Here is a 9523-nt window from a genome sequence, read left to right on the forward strand (position 1 = left end):
GATTCTTGTAATGTGTCATATACAGTATCTGTATACAATGTCCACTGCACGCTGACTATTGTCGTCTAGTTTGCACAGGTTCATCTTCTGCAAAACTTATACTTTCAATTAATAAGATTTTTTTGTTTACAATTGTTTGAGTTTTATTTACCTGGCGATGTGCTGCTCAGGTGTTACTTGATGTTGAAACTACCACTGTACAGCGGTGGGAGGCCTGACCGCGCCTTGGTCTCCAGAAGGGGTAGGAGTTTCCGTCCAGTCATCACTAGGGTACTACTGGGCTTCTTGATATCTGATATTTTGGGGATCACCTGAAGATTAGCCATCCCAGTGCTAACCTAACTTAGGTTACTCTTCAGGTGAAATAAGCTGGGTGTCTAATCTTTAAATGGCCCCAGTTATGGAATCCAAATGAAAATACAGTATGAAGATTATTAGATAATATACTGTATAGTGGTACACGCAGCTGTGGTTAAGTGGGGCATCTGCCGTGTATTTATACTGTAAAGGGCTATTAATAATTAACAAGACAATAATACCTGTAGTAAAACCACATGCGTTTCTGGTTGATCTCTGAATCCCCACAAAAACTGTCCATATCAGTAGCTATACTCTCGTCTTGACCACTCTAGAAAGTCCTCAAATTTTAAGATATTTACCATGTATTAGATATATGTGTATCTAAATAATATGTGCTTCTTGCGCCTATAGTTAATTACAACGTATGTATATGGCTCTCGCACCAATTAAACCTTTAAAAGTTGTTGTGTCGACTTTTCTTCAAAAAGTGGCCTCTTCTATCTAACAGGAAGATGTTGTAAACTATTATAGGATGTTGTATCTTCCGATGAACACTTGTGGGTCAGAAAGTCAATAGATACATCATAAGGTGCATGGGAATGGATATTTTGTAACCGAAGCGGACATTTTATGGCTGAAATGGACTTTTTTACGAAGGAGATTGACATTTCTGGATGAAATTAGTATATTATATCCCGTTGCTGAAGAATGCCTTTTAAGATTGAATATGGATATTTGTGGCTGAGAGCAAGTACGACTAAGGAAGACAAGTTGTAGACGAAGAAGGTATTTTAAGTACAGTATGGGTGAAAAAGATCATATTATGAACTGATGTAGTATTTTCCATCTTCATAGAAAATGATGCATGTTTTTATGCCTTTTATTACACATCATAGTTACATTCTACGTAACACGAAGAGAATAATGTAAATACCAGCCTAAATAAAGTAGTTCTCCCTGTTCATATATATATATATATATATATATATATATATATATATATATATATATATATATATATATATATATATATATATATATATATATACTGTATATAACATTCTCTCTCATAACAGTAAAGAATGGGCAGGTTGAGAGTTTGTGTTTAAGTGACAAACATTAAACAGAACAATTTAAATGATTTAAGTGGCAGGATGTATTAAAGAGCCGTCCATAGAAGATAATGTTGGATGTTTAAGGGAAAGAGCATAAGGAAATAAATTTAAATAGTAAAATTTACATGAGGATTAGATAATTTGCAAGATGGTGAGTGAATAAATCAATAATACTCTACAATACTGATATATGTTAACCAACAAATTATGAAGTTTCCTATAGAACAAAACTTCTTTCTTGTTTCTTGAATATCCCCCAAAAGGTAGTGGAATTGTAACTTTACCAATTTTATTTTCTTCTAAGACTTGAACATGAATATAATCGACGTGCCAGCTCCCATATTGATTTGTTTATATTACAGTATATGATTAGTTTTGTCGTAGATAAAATGAACCAACTAAATCTACCTAACCTACCTGTCCAAGAGGTAATAACACCCAACTTACGCAAAACAATACTAATGGCCCTACCACTTACCTTATGCAATTCTAAGCAACTTTTCTTCTTTAAACATCCGTCGGAAATTACTCTGTCAAAATATTAATTTTCTAGATAACAATAGATACCATAATAGCAATAGCTACATTAACTACAACCTAACCTGAGTCTGTCCAATAACACCTGCAACTTACGAATTTTCATAATAATAAACTATTCATCGTTATATAAGATCATGAGAAGTTTCCAAAAGTTCGTATATTTGGTTAAATATTGTACAAATTATATTAATGTATTGGCAACTCAACTACAACGAGGAACGACGACTGCCACAATATTCTCAGATCAAATTTTCTTCATCATTTAAGCAAATGTAAGATAATTTGGAAACTTCTTATGATCTTATATAACGATGAATAGTTAATTATTATGAAAATTCTACCTTTGGGTTGTTTAATATTTATCCTGACATTAATACAGCTGAAAATATATCCACCAATCACAATCACCTTTACATACAACCTTACTTTACCAAGTATTGCCAGGTAAAATTGCCAGTACAAGACTCAGGTTGGGGTCGCTGGTTCTCTGGCTGACTGTACATTGTGGGAGAGCTGCAGCCAATGAAATAAGATTATTAAATATCAGCTAATCATTATTAGAAATAAGCCAATCATCTTCTTCCTTGAGGCGCCAACCATGTTTGTGTGCACGCTGCGACTGGAACTATTTTGCTGCCATTTCCGAGTTCTATGAGAATAACGACAGGGCTTTAGACTTTCATCGTGAACACTGTGTTTTGCCCAGTCTCCTCCAAAGTGCCCAACGAATAATAAATACCTTATTTATGGTATAAAACAGTAGATTTGGTGTTGTCGGCAGATATTTTTGCTCAATACTTAAAAAAAAAAATATTTCGACAACGAGTATTTTCCGACGGATGTTATAGGAGAAAAGTTGGTTCATATTTACAGTAGTAGTCACTACTACCTAACTGAATATTGAGTTGTATATGGGGAGATAGAGAAAACAAATAAAAAAATATATTCTATAACGTTTCTGTCGGAAATTTATAGTTTTCGAGTTATTTTAACCTTTATTTTATAATATTTTGCCAATCAGTGTGTTTTGATGTGACGTCCTAGTCGTGTGCGCCAATCAGCGTGAGTGCTGATGTGACGTAATACTCGTGCGCAAATCAGCACAGCACTAGTTTCACTCTCCATTCGCGGCCAGTTGGAAGATGGTGTCTGTGTAAAACGGGTGAACGTTGGCTGGCTGGTGCATTATTCGGTGCACTTTGTTCAATGAAGCAGCAGCCGTTGTCATTTTTTAGGGTTCACGGTGTTCTTGTTTCATCTGTAAAGTGTCCAAGATGTAATTCGGAGTGTCAGTACCGTGTAGATCGCCATGTGTGGTACTCCTGTGATTAGAGACGGACACTTGACGAAGACACCACTTCCTCATTCAAGTCGCATCACTATCAAGGAAATTTTCTTACACATTAAGGGTTAGGCTGGGTTTTTTATCTTTTGAGGTTTTTACATTGTTTGACCTAACACTTTTTTTCTTCAATATCTCAACTCCTCATTTCCAACGGCATTGAAGGTTGCATTTGTATTTAACTCGATAATTTACACTATAAAAACCCATTTTCAAAAGTCAATTAGGTGGTGGCAACTACTAAATATGTACCGAAAAGTTGCTTAGAATTAGTATTGTGCCCGAGTTGGGTGATGTTCAGGAAATTTACCGTTCTAGAATGGAAGTAAATACCATTTTAGGTTAGTTTTTGTTGGTTAATTTACGTTAGGTTCGGTAGGTTTAGAAATTAAGGTATGGAAAGGTCGCTGGGACGTATTTATCGAGACCGACTCAATGGTTGAAGCACAAACATGGCGTCTTTGGGTATGGGAACGTACTTAGTCAACAAAATCCAGGGGAAATAGAAATTACGAAACCTACAAGTCCTCTACATTTTGGGGGATATTGTAGCGGTAAGAAAGAAATTTTCTTTAATAGAAATATTTCCTAAATTGCTTGTTACCTCGAGTCGGTGTTCGGAGTTATTCTGTAAACACTTAAGTGGTGGTTTTTGTTGACTGAACCGAGTCAGTTGACTTTCTTCTAGTTCACGATGATGATTTTAATGGGAATTCATCATACTTATTGTAAAATGCGAGTAAAGATTCGGAAAAGGTTTAAATTAACCCAACCTATTACAGAAAACTTTAAAGTGTGTAATATTTAAGAAAAGTGTCCGGGTTAAGGCACCGAGTTACGAAACTTTTCAATGGAATAAAAGTTCTTCATTTTATCAAGAACGTCCCCAAAATATGGAAGGGATTTTTGCCAAACAAAAAGATCATTAAGAACCAAACCAGACAACTCTTGAAATATCAGAATACATGTCTAGCCTAACCAAATCAAACCATAGAAACCAGAAGGACCTGACCTAACCACCTATCCACTCGAAAAATATAAATTTCCGACGAAAACGCCAGAGTTAGTAATTTTTGTTTGTTTTATATCCTTATATGCAAATCAATAGAGTTCCGTGGTTGACCTTTTCCGAATCTTAATTTTATTTTGTTTAATCTCGGTGAAGTTTCAGTTAAACATATATATATATATATATATATATATATATATATATATATATATATATATATATATATATATATATATATATATATATATATATATATATATATATATATATATATATATATATATATATATATATATATATATATATATATATATATATATATATATTCTATTGTCATTTGTATTTTTTTCTACACAGAAATGCCTACTGTGGTTTATGGATTACAGAAGAAAGGAAATTTTGCAAATGAACTGTCGTAATTTCAATTCACGAAAATTATTCTCTTTGATGTTGTTGAGTATAATTTGGTTCCGTTAGCTGAGTGTATCGCCAACATGTACGAAATTTCTAAAATTCACTTGACCCAAATTACTGAACAAAAAATCGAGTTGATTAATCTTTTCAAATGCATTATTAAACTATTTACCAGTAAGGAACTTTTCAATTAGTTTCGTTAAGCAAGGGTTATTATGATTAACTTACTCATACCGCTTAAGGATTGTACTTTTATATTAAAAAAAAACATAAACAAAAAATTACTCTAACGTGGGTTTTGGCTGGTGTAATATAAGAAACTTCTTGGTTCAACACACGAGTGACTCGACAGTTGTAATGTACGCAATATGTCGGCTGTATCACTGTCAATAATAATAAACTACTCAATAAGAAGTTTCCAAATGTTCTTATATTTGCTTAAATAATGAAGAAAATTATATGAATGAATTGGCAACTCAACTACAACCACAGCTGCCACAAGATTCTCACATCAAATTTTCTTCATTATTTAAACAAATATAAGAACATTTGGAAACTTCTTATGACCTTAAATAACAATGAGTAGTTTATTATTATAAAAATGTTAAGTTGGTTTGTTTAATAATTATCCTGACAGTGATACAGCCGAAAACAGATCCACCAATCACAATCACCTTTACATACAGCCTTCCTTTACCAAGTATTGCCAGATAAAATTGCGAGCAAGAGACCCAGGGTGGGGTCGGTGCATCTTTGGCTAACTGTACAAGAACGCGCTGCGGATTCTAAAGGGTTTATCCAGTCATTATTTATCTGTGTTTGAATTCAGAACATAATCTAGTTACCATACAGTACAGTAGTCCGTGTACACTTTCGACGTTATTTTGGCTGTCATCTTTTTGCCTTAGCTTAAATTAACAATGTGTATGAGTTCTCTCATCTCCTGGAAAGAGAGAATCTAGGCACCCGTGACCAGATCCATTAGAGGTACATTTGTAAGCTGGAAAAGGTCTGTTTCCTATGTTTACGTTTATCATCTACTATTGGACGTTGTATCTGGGTTGTCTAACGCTGTGTAGAAGCTGGCCAGGAACAACTGATGGACTTGTACCATCTTTAACATTAGCAGTAGACAGGAAGATAACTGTAGGTGTGTACCTTTGTAGGCCACTTCACGTGTGTTACGCTGCGTGGCGCAGAACATCAATAGTGCTCGGAAAACACCTCTAGATTTCTTTGATGTAAAAAATTAAATCTCTCTCAAAATAGTAAAACTTGATAAATAATGTAAGAAATTATCATATTAAACAGCTGTAAGAACTGAAATTTCACTCAATTCAAGCGTCAAAAGTTTCAGTTGCTAGTCTTCGGATGTACATAACACAATACAATCTTGAGGGATGTTGGTATATTTATTAAACAATCAACAATATTCTAAATCATCTTCAGCAGTATACTATAAACAATTTTGCAATTATATGAAAAAAATAACCCGTAAGTCGGTGGAGTGGAAAATTTACGCAAGTGCAGTATATTACATATCCTAAGAAAACCTTTATAAAACATTACAAAACTTGCTTGTGTATCTAAAACTCCATGTATCAACACTAATATAAAACGGTCCAATCTTGTATTGTTTAGTAGCAGACGTTAGGAAATAATCGAAAACATTGGTTTATGTTTTAACAGTGTATTGATTCCACTGGTTTAATCTTTCATCAGCTGAGTATTCCCTAACAAAGCTGCGAGGCGTCACTCTCTCCAGACCCACTTGAGCTCTCCTGTATCTCTCACCACTTACTGAACGTCATAATCAAAATCTTGTCAATCAAAATACGCTAAATAAGACAATATATATTTTCTACACCCACTGAAACCCTCTCAATTTTTAGTTCCCCACTTAAGAGGACACCAGAGGCTTCACCGGAAAAAGTATTGATGGATAATAAGCCTCGTGTTTCAGTATTAGTTAAGTTACACTCTTACCTCTGAGTTTTATTACCGTGAAGGCATCCCGTGTCTTGAATCTGAGGTGTTCTAATAATTTATGTATAAATCGTAAGGGATAAAATATATCTTGTTTACATTCTTAGAACATATTATGACATTTCAATTTAGAGCTAGACACATTAATTATTTGGTGGCCTTCCTCTTTTGATTTTTACTTTGTGAACTTCAGCAAGTACTTGGTGAATTTTAGTGGATACTTGGTGACTTTCTCCAAGCACCTGGTGATCAATACGGACTCATTTTCTCTTAAGCTCAGTAGGTAGTGAGCAGTGAGCACCTGACAGCACTAAACATGACACTTTTTTACATAATGACTCCGTGTGACACTGTAGTGCTGGGGTGAGGTAGACTTATACAAAACTCGAACAAATACATTCAACCGAACTTCCTAAGTGTTGGGTGAGTGAGTGACCTGACCCACGACCACACAACACTGACAAACTGACCCTGAAAAATTAGTATATTTTTCCTTTATCAACACACCAAAAATATCTGCTCCTCTATACCAATTTTGAGACTTCGTAAATACAAGGCCAAGTTACTACTTTGTACAGGAACATTGAAGGCCTATTACCACATGTTCACATCATTGAGTTCACTCTTCCAACACTTAGGAATTTGGTCCCAAAATATTCTAAGACTAAAATCATGAATAAAATTCGAATTCGCCCTCAACATGGTGGACAATACCTTATAACATCAACAAAAATTTTGAAAAGTGTCGAAAATCTCATTCTTTAATAGTTATACCTAAAAGTCAAAACGTTTTCTCTTAAAGTGAACAAATCTCTGGACTATAGTTAAGGAGACAAGGAATAATACCATCACTATCACTTGCCCCTCAACTGAGCGTGAGTATCAGCCACCATTTGAGCGCAACTCGGCATAATAACTCGAGGGTCTGTGATAAAAAAACTATACAATGCACAGAACCAGCTGGGGTCGTGATGCAGTATATGCACAATGTATGATCAACTAAAGTCACTTACAGGAAGCATGGGGTATGTCTCTGTAGTGAAACCTTGACACATAAAAAAAGACCTTTACGAGATGATCCTAAATAATATACAGAGAACAGAGACAAACCATTGAGAAGGTCTAACGCAAGCTTATAGATATACTGTCAAAAAAAAGCGTATGACATATTGACCATTGCACTTAATTACAAAATACAAATGTCCCACATAGTTATGGCACAAACAAATGTTACAAATAAATTACACTTTTTTTATGTACACTACTTCTTGAACCATTCGCACTTATATGGTAAACATGTTGAGGCTGTGACGTCACTTGGCTCACCCAGGCCGCGACTACTGTATTTCTTGGTCAATTGTGGATATTTACAAGCTGACATGTTGAGTGGCTTGTGGTGCAACCATAGTACACGGAAATAAAAGAAAAAATGCAAAGATAGTTTATACATTAGCTGTGACAGAACTAGTTTACGTGTTAGCTGTAACAAGACTATGAGGGCAATAGGTTCTGCCAGGATGATTTAAGTTGTCAGTCCAAAGGTTCAATGGTGACAGGACACAGTACATGAGACGTAAATAGTGTGTCAGTGAGACGAGAAATCATTAGTGTCATGTAAACTGAGTATTTACGGTAATTCTTGTTACAAAAGTTTATTGGAATCGGGTGATTTTTTTTTGTCTGGCATTCACCTGAGGTATTGACAGGTGATATAACACTAGTAACTCTTCGTCTCACCGAGGTACTGTTTATGTACACAGACTCACACACAGTATCAGGCCACCAGTGAACCCCCGACACGACCCCTTAAATGACTACTTTCTAAACAGAGGTGGAAAATTAGCTACAAGCAAATGTCTACCTGACAAATACAACAATTATTGCTTGCTATGCCGACTTCGTCCCTCTTATAGAAATGGGCGCGCTCTATACACGGTAACTCAGTAGCACCATTGAAAAAAAAATGTACAGTAAAATCACCGACGGAGACGTTTACCCCCGCCAAGAGCTCTACCTCTCGTACATAAAGATGATTTAAGCTGGTTATCCAACGTGACCTAGATACTCATGTTACTAAACTGTATAGTATGTTACATTTCGATCCGCACAGCCTTGTTCAAGTTATGGAACGGACAAGACGTTTCGGACGGATGCACAGACGGACGGACGGACGGACATAAGTAGTACACTAAGGCCTCCCTCATACGAGTATGTTCTGGTGGTGGGGATAGAAATCAGAGCTTCGTGAAAAATTATTCACGTATAGACCTACGTACATATATTGGGAAGATTTTAAGACCGTGTAGAAAAGAAATATGTCAATCACGCCAAATATGACTTTCTCGAGTTTGTACAGTTGGTATGGGTCGAGGCGCTGATCACACCCGCGCTACCACACTAGGGTTCGTAGGTGTGGCTGTGGTGGTCGGTAGTCGAAGGAGGGGGTGCGGATGACCTAGTGGAGGGTGAGTGGATAGTAATGGTTCTGTGGGAGGTGGATGGCCCGGGGTTGGAGTGTGACTTGGCTGGTTGGTGGCCAGGGAGCAGGGAGGGGACGAGTTACCGGGATGGTGCATGACTGCGGTGGGTGGGGGGGGGAGGGGGAGACGAGAGCATCCCTGAGTGACAAGGGACGACCGTGACCTGTGGTACGAAGGGGTAGAGAGCAGGTCACCCTAGATAATGGAGACAGTGGTCAATGTTAAAGTACAAATCTATAAGAAAGTCCAAGCGGTGAAGAAGACTTAGAAAATCCTCTATGAATGTGTAAACAAATGTCCACAACAAACAACATCACGTATAGTTTACATCAATACC

Source organism: Homarus americanus, unplaced genomic scaffold (genome assembly GCF_018991925.1).
Source record: "Homarus americanus isolate GMGI-L3 unplaced genomic scaffold, GMGI_Hamer_2.0 scaffold28, whole genome shotgun sequence".
NCBI classification, from domain to species: domain Eukaryota; kingdom Metazoa; phylum Arthropoda; class Malacostraca; order Decapoda; family Nephropidae; genus Homarus; species Homarus americanus.